The sequence below is a fragment of the Drosophila biarmipes genome, unplaced genomic scaffold, assembly GCF_025231255.1.
Source record: "Drosophila biarmipes strain raj3 unplaced genomic scaffold, RU_DBia_V1.1 ptg000021l, whole genome shotgun sequence".
NCBI lineage: Eukaryota > Metazoa > Arthropoda > Insecta > Diptera > Drosophilidae > Drosophila > Drosophila biarmipes.
The window spans coordinates 33,440-52,682 of NW_026114538.1; the positions used below are offsets into that span (position 1 = coordinate 33,440).

The window sequence follows — 19,243 nt, forward strand, 5'->3', positions numbered from 1 at the left end:
ACATATTTTTATATGTCAACTCTTAGTTGAATTGGTCTATTGCTTAAGATTCTAGACCTTAGGAATATTTTTATATTATATGTTTGCCAATCTTCGCGTCACTAAAAAGATGACGATTCATATTGTTATTATTAGATGGTCGAGTTGTACTTATATTGATATGTTAATCAAATTGGTCTCTTACTTGAAAATCTAGACCTTAGGAATATTTTTATATTATATGTTTGCCAATCTTCGCGTCACTAATAAGATGACGATTCATATTATTATTAGATGGTCGAGTTGTACTTATATTGATATGTTAATCAAATTGGTCTCTTACTTGAAAATCTAGACCTTAGGAATATTTTTATATTATATGTTTGCCAATCTTCGCGTCACTAATAAGATGACGATTCATATTATTATTAGATGGTCGAGTTGTACTTATATTGATATGTTAATCAAATTGGTCTCTTACTTGAAAATCTAGACCTTAGGAATATTTTTATATTATATGTTTGCCAATCTTCGCGTCACTAATAAGATGACGATTCATATTGTTATTATTAGATGGTCGAGTTGTACTTATATTGATATGTTAATCAAATTGGTCTCTTACTTGAAAATCTAGACCTTAGGAATATTTTTATATTATATGTTTGCCAATCTTCGCGTCACTAATAAGATGACGATTCATATTGTTATTATTAGATGGTCGAGTTGTACTTATATTGATATGTTAATCAAATTGGTCTCTTACTTGAAAATCTAGACCTTAGGAATATTTTTATATTATATGTTTGCCAATCTTCGCGTCACTAATAAGATGACGATTCATATTGTTATTATTAGATGGTCGAGTTGTACTTATATTGATATGTTAATCAAATTGGTCTCTTACTTGAAAATCTAGACCTTAGGAATGTAATATATAAAGGATTAAAAATTCGCCACAAAGCCAAGCAAACAATCAATGCATACAAATAGATTGTTGGTTGAACTTTATATAAGAAGTTCAACACAACAAATAAATTATGCAATTTTATTATCGAATCATCAAGCAAAGGATAAGCTTCAGTGGATCGCAGTATGGCAGCTGCTCAACCACTTACAACACCTTGCCTGTTACAAAAGTCGTTTACAATTGATTCTAGGCTTTGTCATTGTATTAAATAATGCTTTTATATGTAACTAGCGCGGCATCAGGTGATCAAAGATCCTCCCAATTTACTATGTTACAAATTACATTGGCATCACATCCATTGTCGTTTAAAAAGTAAATTATAAACTTTAAATGGTTTAGAAGCCATACAATGCAAATTGCCCCTTATTTATCATTGCAGTCCAGCACGGATACGACCTTAGAGGCGTTCAGGCATAATCCAACGGACGTAGCGTCATACCACTGTTCGCTCGAACAAGTATTGTGCCATTGGTCCGTACCTGCGGTTCCTCTCGTACTACGCAGGAATGCTGTCGCAACAACGTTTTGTCATTAGTAGGGTAAAACTAACCTGTCTCACGACGGTCTAAACCCAGCTCACGTTCCCTTGCATGGGTGAACAATCCAACGCTTGGTGAATTTTGCTTCACAATGATAGGAAGAGCCGACATCGAAGGATCAAAAAGCGACGTCGCTATGAACGCTTGGCCGCCACAAGCCAGTTATCCCTATGGTAACTTTTCTGACACCTCTTGTTAAAAACTCTTTAAACCAAAAGGATCGATAGGCCGAGCTTTTGCTGTCCCTGTGTGTACTGAACACCGAGATCAAGTCAGCATTTGCCCTTTTGCTCTATGTGTGGTTTCTGTCCGCACTGAGCTGGCCTTGGGACACCTCCGTTATTATTTGAGAGATGTACCGCCCCAGTCAAACTCCCTACCTGGCAATGTCCTTGAATTGGATCATACCTGAGTAATTGGAGTTATACCAAATTTTAAATCAAAAATACATAAATGCACCGTTTTATTAAAGAATTTGTTTGCGATTATATAACAAACTCGTGATACTTTGATCAAGAAGCTTGCATCAAAACCCAATACCATAAGATATAATAAATATATCCGTATAATGGCTAGGAAATGATACACGTTCCATTTAATCAAGTAAGTAAGGAAACAATAAGAGTAGTGGTATTTCATTGGCGATACCAAACCGAGGTCTAATATCTCCCACTTATTCTACACCTCTTATGTCTCCTTACACTGCCAGATTAGAGTCAAGCTCAAAAGGGTCTTCTTTCCCCGCTAATTATTCCAAGCCCGTTCCCTTGGCTGTGGTTTCGCTAGATAGTAGATAGGGACAGTAGGAATCTCGTTAATCCATTCATGCGCGTCACTAATTAGATGACGAGGCATTTGGCTACCTTAAGAGAGTCATAGTTACTCCCGCCGTTGACCCGCGCTTACTTGAATTTCTTCACTTTGACATTCAGAGCACTGGGCAGAAATCACATTGTGTCAACACCCGCTAGGGCCATCACAATGCTTTGTTTTAATTAGACAGTCGGATTCCCCAAGTCCGTGCCAGTTCTGAATTGATTGTTAATTGATAATCGTTATAATTAATAAGAACTAATTGGTTTAACCCAATTAGTATTCTTAAAAATTTTAGCAAGAAAGTTCCACAATTGGCTACGTAACTAAACTATCCGGGGAACAAGTAACTAACATAAATGCTAGAAACTCTATTTACCCAGAACGAGCACATAAACCATGTTATTGTTTCCCAATCAAGCCCGACTATCTCAATCTTCAGAGCCAATCCTTATCCCGAAGTTACGGATCTAATTTGCCGACTTCCCTTACCTACATTATTCTATCGACTAGAGACTCTTCACCTTGGAGACCAGCTGCGGATATTGGTACGGCCTGTTGAGAAGTTTGCGTGTCCCCACCATAAATTTTCAAGGTCCGAGGAGAAAATATCGACACAACAGTATATGTCATGCTCTTCTAGCCCATCTACCATATCTCTCTGCGAAAGACTTCCATGGTAGTACGGCTATAAAACAGAAAAGAAAACTCTTCCGATATCTCTCGACGGCTTCTTTATGGTCGTTCCTGTTGCCAGGATGAGCACGAGGCCCATATTTAATAACAAACGGATACTCAACAGGTTACGGAATTGGAACCGTATTCCCTTTCGTTCAAAATTATTCAAGTATATTAATTTAGCTAGATTTTATATAATATATATATTTGTTTGGCATTTGTATTTTACTTGAAAATTTTCGGCTTTCGCCTTGAACTTAGGACCGACTAACTCGTGATCAACCACTGTTCACACGAAACCCTTCTCCACTTCAGTCCTCCAAGGTCTCATTCGATTATTTGCTACTACCACCAAGATCTGTACCAATGGCAGCTCCATGCAGGCTTACGCCAAACACTTCTACGCATACCATTGTACCTTCCTACTCACTAAAGTTTCAAAATTTATATTACAAGTAATATAAATCATCTACTTTAGCGGTAATGTATAGGTATACAACTTAAGCGCCATCCATTTTAAGGGCTAGTTGCTTCGGCAGGTGAGTTGTTACACACTCCTTAGCGGATTTCGACTTCCATGATCACCGTTCTGCTGTTTTAAGCAACCAACGCCTTTCATGGTATCTGCATGAGTTGTTAATTTGGGCACCGTAACATTACGTTTGGTTCATCCCACAGCGCCAGTTCTGCTTACCAAAAGTGGCCCACTGGGCACATTATATCATAACCTTGAACTTCATATCAAGAAAGTTAAGGTTCTTACCCATTTAAAGTTTGAGAATAGGTTAAGATCGTTTCGACCCTAAGGCCTCTAATCATTCGCTTTACCAGATAAGATTATTTTATATAATATTAAAATGCACCAGCTATCCTGAGGGAAACTTCGGAAGGAACCAGCTACTAGATGGTTCGATTGGTCTTTCGCCCCTATACTCAATTCTGACAATCGATTTGCACGTCAGAACTGTTTCGGTCTTCCATCAGGGTTTCCCCTGACTTCAACCTGATCAAGTATAGTTCACCATCTTTCGGGTCACAGCATATATGCTCAAGGTACGTTCCAGTTAGAGGCATAAATAATATAAATATCATTATACATAACTATATAGAACGCCCCGGGATTGTGTTAATTAGCTATAAATAGTTAAAAAACTAATCCCATTATTAGTCAAGTTAATTACGCTATTAGGTTTATATCCCAATAACTTGCACATATGTTAGACTCCTTGGTCCGTGTTTCAAGACGGGTCCCGAAGGTATCCTGAATCTTTCGCATTGTTAATCCTACAAGTGCATATAATAAACACAAAAATCAATGATAATTATGCCATTATATAATTCCGAAAAATTAACGCACTGTATTCATATAAATCTATCAGCACTTTATCAAATTAATAACATTTATTCTGTGTTAAAATGCAAGCAAATTAATTTGAATAAACTATAAGTTATATTTTATGATAAATTTGGTATGCTAATAGATTACAATGTCCTTATATGGAAAAAATGCACACTATTATCATAATATTGTTTAAATATTACAATTCTAATGATGAATTTTCCATAACGGATATTCAGGTTCATCGGGCTTAACCTCTAAGCAGTTTCACGTACTGTTTAACTCTCTATTCAGAGTTCTTTTCAACTTTCCCTCACGGTACTTGTTTACTATCGGTCTCATGGTTATATTTAGTTTTAGATGGAGTTTACCACCCACTTAGTGCTGCACTATCAAGCAACACGACTCTTTGGAAACATCATCTAGTAATCATTAACGTTATACGGGCCTGGCACCCTCTATGGGTAAATGGCCTCATTTAAGAAGGACTTAAATCGTTAATTTCTCATACTAGAATATTGACGCTCCATACACTGCATCTCACATTTGCCATATAGACAAAGTGACTTAGTGCTGAACTGATTTCTTTTCGCTCGCCGCTACTAAGAAAATCCTTGTTAGTTTCTTTTCCTCCCCTAATTAATATGCTTAAATTCAGGGGGTAGTCCCATATGAGTTGAGGTTGTGTATAACTTTTATATGCAATTAATTCTTTATATATAATGATAAAACATTTTATTAAATTCGTTATATTAATAATATCTGTATATAAATGGCATTTGTTTGATTTAACGAATCAACGAAGAACAATAATATTGTCAACGGTTTTCTATTTTCTAATCATTAATAAGAGACAATTCTAGATAAATTTTTATGCTAGACATTTCTCAGTATCATTTGATTGAAAAAGAAAATATTTCTCTTCGTTTTTCACATTCAAATTATTTACTAATGTGAGATAATGTTTTTCATATATTTTTTAATATTATGAATAAAATAATTAAATTATTATTATCCAATAATATACCATATGCTTATAAAATTTCATTATAAAATTTGTATAAGCAACTTAATTAGCATAGTCTTACAACCCTCAACCATATGTAGTCCAAGCAGCACTATAAAATTAATTAAAGTACATAACAGCATGGACTGCGATATGCGTTCAAAATGTCGATGTTCATGTGTCCTGCAGTTCACACGATGACGCACAGTTTGCTGCGTTCTTCATCGACCCATGAGCCGAGTGATCCACCGCTTAGAGTTTTATAAATTGGTTTCTTAATTTTGTCAAATATGTTTTTATTGAAAGAAATTAAAAATACACCATTTTACTGGCATATATCAATTCCTTCAATAAATTTATTTTTATACCTAAAACGAATGCTGCGAAATGTCTTAGTTTTATATAACCAATATATATCAAAGTATTTCTTTTTAAATTGCATTTATTGTAAATAAATATATATATATATATATATTAATACTTTTTTAGCGATATAAATTGAAATTTATATAAAACATTAACCTGTATAAAACCAGGTACAACATTGTACATTTTAGGTTGTTGCATTATCCAATGTATGCGCATAACTGAGATGAACAATACATATCGCAACGCGTGTATATTATGGTCCATATACACACAGTATTTTAATTGTGTTTATATACAATAATAATTTAATATTATTATTTTAATAATTCGATTTGCTTGTTCGAATTTTTATTTGTTTGTTTTGGCTGCTTATTATTTCTCTCATATGTATTAAATACAATATATAATTTTAATATTTGCATTATTTCGATTTGCTTGTTCGAAATTTCATTTGATCTATATTAGATCATATACATTTTGGCAATTCATATTTTATTTGTATTACTATAATGTATTTATTATAATATAAACAAATATTTTATTAACGGTAAGGATATACAATAATAATTTAATATTATTATTTTAATAATTCGATTTGCTTGTTCGAATTTTTATTTGTTTGCTTTGGCTGCTTATTATTTCTCTCATATGTATTAAATACAATATATAATTTTAATATTTGCATTATTTCGATTTGCTTGTTCGAAATTTTATTTGATCTATATTAGATCTCATATACATTTTGGCAATTCATATTTTATTTGTATTATTATAATGTATTTATTATAATATAAACAAATATTTTATTAACGGTAAGGATATACAATAATAATTTAATATTATTATTTTAATAATTCGATTTGCTTGTTCGAATTTTTATTTGTTTGCTTTGGCTGCTTATTATTTCTCTCATATGTATTAAATACAATATATAATTTTAATATTTGCATTATTTCGATTTGCTTGTTCGAAATTTTATTTGATCTATAATAGATCTCATATACATTTTGGCAATTCATATTTTATTTGTAATACTATAATGTATTTATTATAATATAAACAAATATTTTATTAACGGTAAGGATATTAAAACATTAATGATCCTTCCGCAGGTTCACCTACGGAAACCTTGTTACGACTTTTACTTCCTCTAAATAATCAAGTTCGGTCAACTTTTGCGAAACAACCGTAACACGCAAGGCGTCACAGTGATCACGTCCGGAGACCTCACTAAATAATTCAATCGGTAGTAGCGACGGGCGGTGTGTACAAAGGGCAGGGACGTAATCAATGCGAGTTAATGACTCACACTTACTGGGAATTCCAAGTTCATGTGAACAGTTTCAGTTCACAATCCCAAGCATGAAAGTGGTTCAGCGGTTTACCCGGACCTCTCGGTCTAGGAAATACACGTTGATACTTTCATTGTAGCGCGCGTGCAGCCCAGGACATCTAAGGGCATCACAGACCTGTTATTGCTCAATCTCATTATTGCTAGACGCAATTTGTCCATTTAAGAAGCTAGTGTCCTTATAATGGGACAAACCAACAGGTACGGCTCCACTTATATAAACACATTCAAACACAATAAACATTTTACTGCCACCATGAATGAAGGCTATATAAGCTTCAACACCATAATCCTGAAGATATCTATTTAATATATTTGAGTCTCGTTCGTTATCGGAATTAACCAGACAAATCACTCCACGAACTAAGAACGGCCATGCACCACCACCCATAGATTCGAGAAAGAGCTATCAATCTGTCTTACACACTTATGTTCGGACCTGGTAAGTTTTCCCGTGTTGAGTCAAATTAAGCCGCAGGCTCCACTCCTGGTGGTGCCCTTCCGTCAATTCCTTTAAGTTTCAGCTTTGCAACCATACTTCCCCCGGAGCCCAAAAGCTTTGGTTTCCCGGGAAGCGACTGAGAGAGCCATAAAAGTAGCTACACCCAATTGCTAGCTGGCATCGTTTATGGTTAGAACTAGGGCGGTATCTGATCGCCTTCGAACCTCTAACTTTCGTTCTTGATTAATGAAAACATCTTTGGCAAATGCTTTCGCTTAAGTTAGTCTTACGACGGTCCAAGAATTTCACCTCTCGCGTCGTAATACTAATGCCCCCAAACTGCTTCTATTAATCATTACCTCTTGATCTGAAAACCAATGAAAGCAGAACAGAGGTCTTATTTCATTATCCCATGCACAGAATATTCAGGCATTTGAAGCCTGCTTTAAGCACTCTAATTTGTTCAAAGTAATTGTACCGGCCCACAATAACACTCGTTTAAGAGCACTAATGCAGGTTTTTAAATAGGAGGAACATATGAAAAAATACAAGTATCTAAGCACATGTAAGAACTCCACCGGTAATACGCTTACATACATAAAGGTATAGTACTAACCACAATTGTAAGTTGTACTACCCGTATGAAGCACAAGTTCAACTACGAACGTTTTAACCGCAACAACTTTAATATACGCTATTGGAGCTGGAATTACCGCGGCTGCTGGCACCAGACTTGCCCTCCAATTGGTCCTTGTTAAAGGATTTAAAGTGTACTCATTCCAATTACAGGGCCTCGGATATGAGTCCTGTATTGTTATTTTTCGTCACTACCTCCCCGAGCTGGGAGTGGGTAATTTACGCGCCTGCTGCCTTCCTTAGATGTGGTAGCCGTTTCTCAGGCTCCCTCTCCGGAATCGAACCCTGATTCCCCGTTACCCGTTGCAACCATGGTAGTCCTAGATACTACCATCAAAAGTTGATAGGGCAGACATTTGAAAGATCTGTCGTCGGTACAAGACCATACGATCTGCATGTTATCTAGAGTTCAACCAATATAACGATCTTGCGATCGCTTGGTTTTAGCCTAATAAAAGCACATGTTCCATAAGGTTCATGTTTTAATTGCATGTATTAGCTCTAGAATTACCACAGTTATCCAAGTAACTGTTAACGATCTAAGGAACCATAACTGATATAATGAGCCTTTTGCGGTTTCACTTTTAATTCGTGTGTACTTAGACATGCATGGCTTAATCTTTGAGACAAGCATATAACTACTGGCAGGATCAACCAGAATAATGTTTTTATTCATATTTCATTCATATTTTTTGAATAGAAATTAGCAATATATATGTTGTTATAGATTTTATTTCTATCGAATACGGCCATTTTTATATAGCATTCGTATACGTTTGTTTTCCAATTTATACTTGTTTCGCCACTAATAATAACAAGTTTTTATTGATGTCAAAAAGAATCATATTCTTTATAAACACAATATTTATTTTTCATATATTTTCTTTATATATGCACATTTCATTCTAAAATATCATTTTTGTTCGACATACATAATATATTGTATCCACACATGTACAATTTTTGTTTAACCAATATAAGATATTGAGTTAATCATTTGTATTTTGACGATAAATTTAAAATTTATCTATATATATCCATATAAGTCTCTGGTAATATATAAAATAGAACCGAGTGTATATATATAATTATTACTACTATATTTATTTCTTAAATAATATATACTTATATATTATTTATATATATACTCTTTATTATATATTATATAATTTCTTAAATAACTCTCTTAATAGCTATTTTTTATTATCAACAATATAAGTTGATATTAATATTGAAAATGTATTCATAATTACATTTTTATATTTCTTTGGTAGACTTTTATGTACTATTATTATTTAATAATACACATATAATATAAATCATGTTAGCCTACCTCCTAAAATTAACGATAAAATTCGGAAACAATTTGTTATTCTATGTACAATAGAAACTTGGCCTTTGTTTCAACGTTATTATCTTTGGGCTTAAAATATTAACCGCGGAGCCAAGTCTCGTATTCAAATAAATGAATAAAGAAACAAATTTGACGGATAATATCTTCTCTACTGACATATGTCAATAGCAGACGGCCGGCCCATTGACCATCCTATAGTAGTTTTTGGACACGCTGTCTCCCATTCGGGTATATTCAATTTACTTTGCCACTCACCCATATAGTGTTCTCTTATATAATAAGACAACGCACTTTTATATTCATTATATGGATATATTGCCTTCCTCATATTTGCCACACCACCTATAGTAGTTTTTGGACACGCTGTCTCCCATTCGGGTATATTCAATTTACTTTGCCACTCACCCATATAGTGTTCTCTTATATAATAAGAAAACGCACTTTTATTTTCATTATATGGATATATTGCCTTCCTCATATTTGCCACACCACCTATAGTAGTTTTTGGACACGCTGTCTCCCATTCGGGTATATTCAATTTACTTTGCCACTCACCCATATAGTGTTCTCTTATATAATAAGAAAACGCACTTTTATTTTCATTATATGGATATATTGCCTTCCTCATATTTGCCACACCACCTATAGTAGTTTTTGGACACGCTGTCTCCCATTCGGGTATATTCAATTCTCTTTGCCACTCACCCTTATAGTATTCTCTTATTTAATAAGAATACTAAAATACTTCTCATATTATAGATGTAATCTATTAACTTCTCAATATCCATACGGTTTATGTATGGTATTGACAAAATCCTATGCATTTGCATAAGATTTATTTTGCCACAATTTATAGTACTAGTGCCGCCCTCACTAGGTATAAATATCTCATTTCGCTAGTAGTGTATGGGCAAATTCTACTAGCTATTCTCATAAATATGTCACTTATATGCCATATCTATACAATTCATGCACTTTTATATGTATATTTGCTATATTATACATTATTATGCCTTATAGGTATTATACCTATAAGCCACATCCATACGATTGCTTAATATAAATATATGTATAATTTTTTATACATATTTTTTTTTTATTTATGTATGGTTTTTTATTCATATCCATATACTGTATTCACTTTTATATGGATATGATTGGCGTTTTATATAGTATTGACAAAATCATAAGTTTGACCAATACGAGGAGAGGTCCGCCAACGACCACCTCCCTATAGGTGTTTTTGGACACGCTGTCTCCCATTCGACTGCTTACTATACTAGGGGCTACCCGCTCCGTATGATATTCTCTCATATAACAAGAGAATGCAAGAAATATTCGTATTTTATGAATATAATCCATTTATTTTTCAATATCCATACGTTTTACTTAGTTTTTTGTACGGTATTGACAAAATCCTATGCATTTGCATAAGATTTATTTTGCCACAATTTATAGTACTAGTGCCGCCCTCACTAGGTATAAATATCTCATTTCGCTAGTAGTGTATGGGCAAATTCTACTAGCTATTCTCATAAATATGTCACTTATATGCCATATCTATACAATTCATGCACTTTTATATGTATATTTGCTATATTATACATTATTATGCCTTATAGGTATTATACCTATAAGCCACATCCATACGATTGCTTAATATAAATATATGTATAATTTTTTATACATATTTTTTTTTTATTTTTGTATGGTTTTTTATTCATATCCATATACTGTATTCAATTTTATATGGATATGATTGGCGTTTTATATAGTATTGACAAAATCATAAGTTTGACCAATACGAGGAGAGGTCCGCCAACGACCACCTCCCTATAGGTGTTTTTGGACACGCTGTCTCCCATTCGACTGCTTACTATACTAGGGGCTACCCGCTCCGTATGATATTCTCTCATATAACAAGAGAATGCAAGAAATATTCGTATTTTATGAATATAATCCATTTATTTTTCAATATCCATACGTTTTACTTAGTTTTTTGTACGGTATTGACAAAATCCTATGCATTTGCATAAGATTTATTTTGCCACAATTTATAGTACTAGTGCCGCCCTCACTAGGTATAAATATCTCATTTCGCTAGTAGTGTATGGGCAAATTCTACTAGCTATTCTCATAAATATGTCACTTATATGCCATATCTATACAATTCATGCACTTTTATATGTATATTTGCTATATTATACATTATTATGCCTTATAGGTATTATACCTATAAGCCACATCCATACGATTGCTTAATATAAATATATGTATAATTTTTTATACATATTTTTTTTTATTTATGTATGGTTTTTTATTCATATCCATATACTGTATTCACTTTTATATGGATATGATTGGCGTTTTATATAGTATTGACAAAATCATAAGTTTGACCAATACGAGGAGAGGTCCGCCAACGACCACCTCCCTATAGGTGTTTTTGGACACGCTGTCTCCCATTCGACTGCTTACTATACTAGGGGCTACCCGCTCCGTATGATATTCTCTCATATAACAAGAGAATGCAAGAAATATTCGTATTTTATGAATATAATCCATTTATTTTTCAATATCCATACGTTTTACTTAGTTTTTTGTACGGTATTGACAAAATCCTATGCATTTGCATAAGATTTATTTTGCCACAATTTATAGTACTAGTGCCGCCCTTACTAGGTATAAATATCTCATTTCGCTAGTAGTGTATGGGCAAATTCTACTAGCTATTCTCATAAATATGTCACTTATATGCCATATCTATACAATTCATGCACTTTTATATGTATATTTGCTATATTATACATTATTATGCCTTATAGGTATTATACCTATAAGCCACATCCATACGATTGCTTAATATAAATATATGTATAATTTTTTATACATATTTTTTTTTATTTATGTATGGTTTTTTATTCATATCCATATACTGTATTCACTTTTATATGGATATGATTGGCGTTTTATATAGTATTGACAAAATCATAAGTTTGACCAATACGAGGAGAGGTCCGCCAACGACCACCTCCCTATAGGTGTTTTTGGACACGCTGTCTCCCATTCGACTGCTTACTATACTAGGGGCTGCCCGCTCCGTATGATATTCTCTCGTATAACAAGAGAATGCAAGAAATATTCGTATTTTATGAATATAATCCATTTATTTTTCAATATCCATACGTTTTACTTAGTTTTTTGTACGGTATTGACAAAATCCTATGCATTTGCATAAGATTTATTTTGCCACAATTTATAGTACTAGTGCCGCCCTCACTAGGTATAAATATCTCATTTCGCTAGTAGTGTATGGGCAAATTCTACTAGCTATTCTCATAAATGCCTTCTTTATGCCATATCTATACAATTTATGCACTTTTATATGTATATTTGCTAATATTATACATTATTATGCCTTATAGGTATTATACCTATAAGCCATATACATACGATTTCATTTTTTTATTTATATATGGTTTTGTATTTATAACCATATACCGTATTTACTTTTATAAGGATATGATTGGCGTTTTATATAGTATTGACAAAATTATAAGTTTGACAAACACTTTTTTAAGTCTTTTAGTTAAAATTGTCATTTTTAATTGACTATCTAAACACTAGATATATTTGCACATGGAGCAAAGAGTATAAAAATTGGTCGCGTCACTAATAATATCGCGATACATTTTTACTACCATCAAAATACCACATACGTTTATATGTCCTCTTTATTTAATTTGGTTTCTAAACCTCAGGAATAGTTTTAATTATATGTGCGCTCTAAGTTGAATGAATTTCTTGAATCTCTTTACTTGAATTTCTAAGACTTAAAAATATTTATAAATAGATGTCCTATTGCATAATATTTTTTTATCGCTTCACTTATAAAATAACGATCCTGCCTTTCTACCTTTGAATAAACATTCATATAAACATGGAGAAAAAAACGTTCGCGTCACTAACAGTATGTGACGATAAAATTTTGCTAACATTAAAAGGAACATATTTTTATATGTCAACTCTTAGTTGAATTGGTCTATTGCTTAAGATTCTAGACCTTAGGAATATTTTTATATTATATGTTTGCCAATCTTCGCGTCACTAAAAAGATGACGATTCATATTGTTATTATTAGATGGTCGAGTTGTACTTATATTGATATGTTAATCAAATTGGTCTCTTACTTGAAAATCTAGACCTTAGGAATATTTTTATATTATATGTTTGCCAATCTTCGCGTCACTAATAAGATGACGATTCATATTATTATTAGATGGTCGAGTTGTACTTATATTGATATGTTAATCAAATTGGTCTCTTACTTGAAAATCTAGACCTTAGGAATATTTTTATATTATATGTTTGCCAATCTTCGCGTCACTAATAAGATGACGATTCATATTATTATTAGATGGTCGAGTTGTACTTATATTGATATGTTAATCAAATTGGTCTCTTACTTGAAAATCTAGACCTTAGGAATATTTTTATATTATATGTTTGCCAATCTTCGCGTCACTAATAAGATGACGATTCATATTGTTATTATTAGATGGTCGAGTTGTACTTATATTGATATGTTAATCAAATTGGTCTCTTACTTGAAAATCTAGACCTTAGGAATATTTTTATATTATATGTTTGCCAATCTTCGCGTCACTAATAAGATGACGATTCATATTGTTATTATTAGATGGTCGAGTTGTACTTATATTGATATGTTAATCAAATTGGTCTCTTACTTGAAAATCTAGACCTTAGGAATATTTTTATATTATATGTTTGCCAATCTTCGCGTCACTAATAAGATGACGATTCATATTGTTATTATTAGATGGTCGAGTTGTACTTATATTGATATGTTAATCAAATTGGTCTCTTACTTGAAAATCTAGACCTTAGGAATGTAATATATAAAGGATTAAAAATTCGCCACAAAGCCAAGCAAACAATCAATGCATACAAATAGATTGTTGGTTGAACTTTATATAAGAAGTTCAACACAACAAATAAATTATGCAATTTTATTATCGAATCATCAAGCAAAGGATAAGCTTCAGTGGATCGCAGTATGGCAGCTGCTCAACCACTTACAACACCTTGCCTGTTACAAAAGTCGTTTACAATTGATTCTAGGCTTTGTCATTGTATTAAATAATGCTTTTATATGTAACTAGCGCGGCATCAGGTGATCAAAGATCCTCCCAATTTACTATGTTACAAATTACATTGGCATCACATCCATTGTCGTTTAAAAAGTAAATTATAAACTTTAAATGGTTTAGAAGCCATACAATGCAAATTGCCCCTTATTTATCATTGCAGTCCAGCACGGATACGACCTTAGAGGCGTTCAGGCATAATCCAACGGACGTAGCGTCATACCACTGTTCGCTCGAACAAGTATTGTGCCATTGGTCCGTACCTGCGGTTCCTCTCGTACTACGCAGGAATGCTGTCGCAACAACGTTTTGTCATTAGTAGGGTAAAACTAACCTGTCTCACGACGGTCTAAACCCAGCTCACGTTCCCTTGCATGGGTGAACAATCCAACGCTTGGTGAATTTTGCTTCACAATGATAGGAAGAGCCGACATCGAAGGATCAAAAAGCGACGTCGCTATGAACGCTTGGCCGCCACAAGCCAGTTATCCCTATGGTAACTTTTCTGACACCTCTTGTTAAAAACTCTTTAAACCAAAAGGATCGATAGGCCGAGCTTTTGCTGTCCCTGTGTGTACTGAACACCGAGATCAAGTCAGCATTTGCCCTTTTGCTCTATGTGTGGTTTCTGTCCGCACTGAGCTGGCCTTGGGACACCTCCGTTATTATTTGAGAGATGTACCGCCCCAGTCAAACTCCCTACCTGGCAATGTCCTTGAATTGGATCATACCTGAGTAATTGGAGTTATACCAAATTTTCAAATCAAAAATACATAAATGCACCGTTTTATTAAAGAATTTGTTTGCGATTATATAACAAACTCGTGATACTTTGATCAAGAAGCTTGCATCAAAACCCAATACCATAAGATATAATAAATATATCCGTATAATGGCTAGGAAATGATACACGTTCCATTTAATCAAGTAAGTAAGGAAACAATAAGAGTAGTGGTATTTCATTGGCGATACCAAACCGAGGTCTAATATCTCCCACTTATTCTACACCTCTTATGTCTCCTTACACTGCCAGATTAGAGTCAAGCTCAAAAGGGTCTTCTTTCCCCGCTAATTATTCCAAGCCCGTTCCCTTGGCTGTGGTTTCGCTAGATAGTAGATAGGGACAGTAGGAATCTCGTTAATCCATTCATGCGCGTCACTAATTAGATGACGAGGCATTTGGCTACCTTAAGAGAGTCATAGTTACTCCCGCCGTTGACCCGCGCTTACTTGAATTTCTTCACTTTGACATTCAGAGCACTGGGCAGAAATCACATTGTGTCAACACCCGCTAGGGCCATCACAATGCTTTGTTTTAATTAGACAGTCGGATTCCCCAAGTCCGTGCCAGTTCTGAATTGATTGTTAATTGATAATCGTTATAATTAATAAGAACTAATTGGTTTAACCCAATTAGTATTCTTAAAAATTTTAGCAAGAAAGTTCCACAATTGGCTACGTAACTAAACTATCCGGGGAACAAGTAACTAACATAAATGCTAGAAACTCTATTTACCCAGAACGAGCACATAAACCATGTTATTGTTTCCCAATCAAGCCCGACTATCTCAATCTTCAGAGCCAATCCTTATCCCGAAGTTACGGATCTAATTTGCCGACTTCCCTTACCTACATTATTCTATCGACTAGAGACTCTTCACCTTGGAGACCAGCTGCGGATATTGGTACGGCCTGTTGAGAAGTTTGCGTGTCCCCACCATAAATTTTCAAGGTCCGAGGAGAAAATATCGACACAACAGTATATGTCATGCTCTTCTAGCCCATCTACCATATCTCTCTGCGAAAGACTTCCATGGTAGTACGGCTATAAAACAGAAAAGAAAACTCTTCCGATATCTCTCGACGGCTTCTTTATGGTCGTTCCTGTTGCCAGGATGAGCACGAGGCCCATATTTAATAACAAACGGATACTCAACAGGTTACGGAATTGGAACCGTATTCCCTTTCGTTCAAAATTATTCAAGTATATTAATTTAGCTAGATTTTATATAATATATATATTTGTTTGGCATTTGTATTTTACTTGAAAATTTTCGGCTTTCGCCTTGAACTTAGGACCGACTAACTCGTGATCAACCACTGTTCACACGAAACCCTTCTCCACTTCAGTCCTCCAAGGTCTCATTCGATTATTTGCTACTACCACCAAGATCTGTACCAATGGCAGCTCCATGCAGGCTTACGCCAAACACTTCTACGCATACCATTGTACCTTCCTACTCACTAAAGTTTCAAAATTTATATTACAAGTAATATAAATCATCTACTTTAGCGGTAATGTATAGGTATACAACTTAAGCGCCATCCATTTTAAGGGCTAGTTGCTTCGGCAGGTGAGTTGTTACACACTCCTTAGCGGATTTCGACTTCCATGATCACCGTCCTGCTGTTTTAAGCAACCAACGCCTTTCATGGTATCTGCATGAGTTGTTAATTTGGGCACCGTAACATTACGTTTGGTTCATCCCACAGCGCCAGTTCTGCTTACCAAAAGTGGCCCACTGGGCACATTATATCATAACCTTGAACTTCATATCAAGAAAGTTAAGGTTCTTACCCATTTAAAGTTTGAGAATAGGTTAAGATCGTTTCGACCCTAAGGCCTCTAATCATTCGCTTTACCAGATAAGATTATTTTATATAATATTAAAATGCACCAGCTATCCTGAGGGAAACTTCGGAAGGAACCAGCTACTAGATGGTTCGATTGGTCTTTCGCCCCTATACTCAATTCTGACAATCGATTTGCACGTCAGAACTGTTTCGGTCTTCCATCAGGGTTTCCCCTGACTTCAACCTGATCAAGTATAGTTCACCATCTTTCGGGTCACAGCATATATGCTCAAGGTACGTTCCAGTTAGAGGCATAAATAATATAAATATCATTATACATAACTATATAGAACGCCCCGGGATTGTGTTAATTAGCTATAAATAGTTAAAAAACTAATCCCATTATTAGTCAAGTTAATTACGCTATTAGGTTTATATCCCAATAACTTGCACATATGTTAGACTCCTTGGTCCGTGTTTCAAGACGGGTCCCGAAGGTATCCTGAATCTTTCGCATTGTTAATCCTACAAGTGCATATAATAAACACAAAAATCAATGATAATTATGCCATTATATAATTCCGAAAAATTAACGCACTGTATTCATATAAATCTATCAGCACTTTATCAAATTAATAACATTTATTCTGTGTTAAAATGCAAGCAAATTAATTTGAATAAACTATAAGTTATATTTTATGATAAATTTGGTATGCTAATAGATTACAATGTCCTTATATGGAAAAAATGCACACTATTATCATAATATTGTTTAAATATTACAATTCTAATGATGAATTTTCCATAACGGATATTCAGGTTCATCGGGCTTAACCTCTAAGCAGTTTCACGTACTGTTTAACTCTCTATTCAGAGTTCTTTTCAACTTTCCCTCACGGTACTTGTTTACTATCGGTCTCATGGTTATATTTAGTTTTAGATGGAGTTTACCACCCACTTAGTGCTGCACTATCAAGCAACACGACTCTTTGGAAACATCATCTAGTAATCATTAACGTTATACGGGCCTGGCACCCTCTATGGGTAAATGGCCTCATTTAAGAAGGACTTAAATCGTTAATTTCTCATACTAGAATATTGACGCTCCATACACTGCATCTCACATTTGCCATATAGACAAAGTGACTTAGTGCTGAACTGATTTCTTTTCGCTCGCCGCTACTAAGAAAATCCTTGTTAGTTTCTTTTCCTCCCCTAATTAATATGCTTAAATTCAGGGGGTAGTCCCATATGAGTTGAGGTTGTGTATAACTTTTATATGCAATTAATTCTTTATATATAATGATAAAACATTTTATTAAATTCGTTATATTAATAATATCTGTATATAAATGGCATTTGTTTGATTTAACGAATCAACGAAGAACAATAATATTGTCAACGGTTTTCTATTTTCTAATCATTAATAAGAGACAATTCTAGATAAATTTTTATGCTAGACATTTCTCAGTATCATTTGATTGAAAAAGAAAATATTTCTCTTCGTTTTTCACATTCAAATTATTTACTAATGTGAGATAATGTTTTTCATATATTTTTTAATATTATGAATAAAATAATTAAATTATTATTATCCAATAATATACCATATGCTTATAAAATTTCATTATAAAATTTGTATAAGCAACTTAATTAGCATAGTCTTACAACCCTCAACCATATGTAGTCCAAGCAGCACTATAAAATTAATTAAAGTACATAACAGCATGGACTGCGATATGCGTTCAAAATGTCGATGTTCATGTGTCCTGCAGTTCACACGATGACGCACAGTTTGCTGCGTTCTTCATCGACCCATGAGCCGAGTGATCCACCGCTTAGAGTTTTATAAATTGGTTTCTTAATTTTGTCAAATATGTTTTTATTGAAAGAAATTAAAAATACACCATTTTACTGGCATATATCAATTCCTTCAATAAATTTATTTTTATACCTAAAACGAATGCTGCGAAATGTCTTAGTTTTATATAACCAATATATATCAAAGTATTTCTTTTTAAATTGCAT

The 19,243-nt window shown here is 33.8% G+C and overlaps 5 non-coding genes across 5 annotated transcripts; all 5 read right to left on the reverse strand.

Moving 5' to 3' along the window:
• Nucleotides 1–1,030: 1,030 nt before the first annotated feature.
• On the reverse strand, nucleotides 1,031–5,000 carry LOC127012131 (large subunit ribosomal RNA). Its single transcript, XR_007765652.1, has one exon. It is a non-coding gene; the product is annotated as a large subunit ribosomal RNA (ribosomal RNA).
• Nucleotides 5,001–5,402: 402 nt separating this feature from the next.
• LOC127012124 (5.8S ribosomal RNA) lies at nucleotides 5,403–5,581 on the reverse strand. Its single transcript, XR_007765645.1, has one exon. It is a non-coding gene; the product is annotated as a 5.8S ribosomal RNA (ribosomal RNA).
• A 1,204-nt stretch (nucleotides 5,582–6,785) lies between these two features.
• On the reverse strand, nucleotides 6,786–8,780 carry LOC127012120 (small subunit ribosomal RNA). The gene has a single exon (XR_007765641.1). It is a non-coding gene; the product is annotated as a small subunit ribosomal RNA (ribosomal RNA).
• A 5,729-nt stretch (nucleotides 8,781–14,509) lies between these two features.
• Nucleotides 14,510–18,480, reverse strand: LOC127012129 (large subunit ribosomal RNA). Its single transcript, XR_007765650.1, has one exon. It is a non-coding gene; the product is annotated as a large subunit ribosomal RNA (ribosomal RNA).
• Nucleotides 18,481–18,882: 402 nt separating this feature from the next.
• LOC127012132 (5.8S ribosomal RNA) lies at nucleotides 18,883–19,061 on the reverse strand. Its single transcript, XR_007765653.1, has one exon. It is a non-coding gene; the product is annotated as a 5.8S ribosomal RNA (ribosomal RNA).
• Between the last annotated feature and the right edge of the window lie 182 nt (nucleotides 19,062–19,243).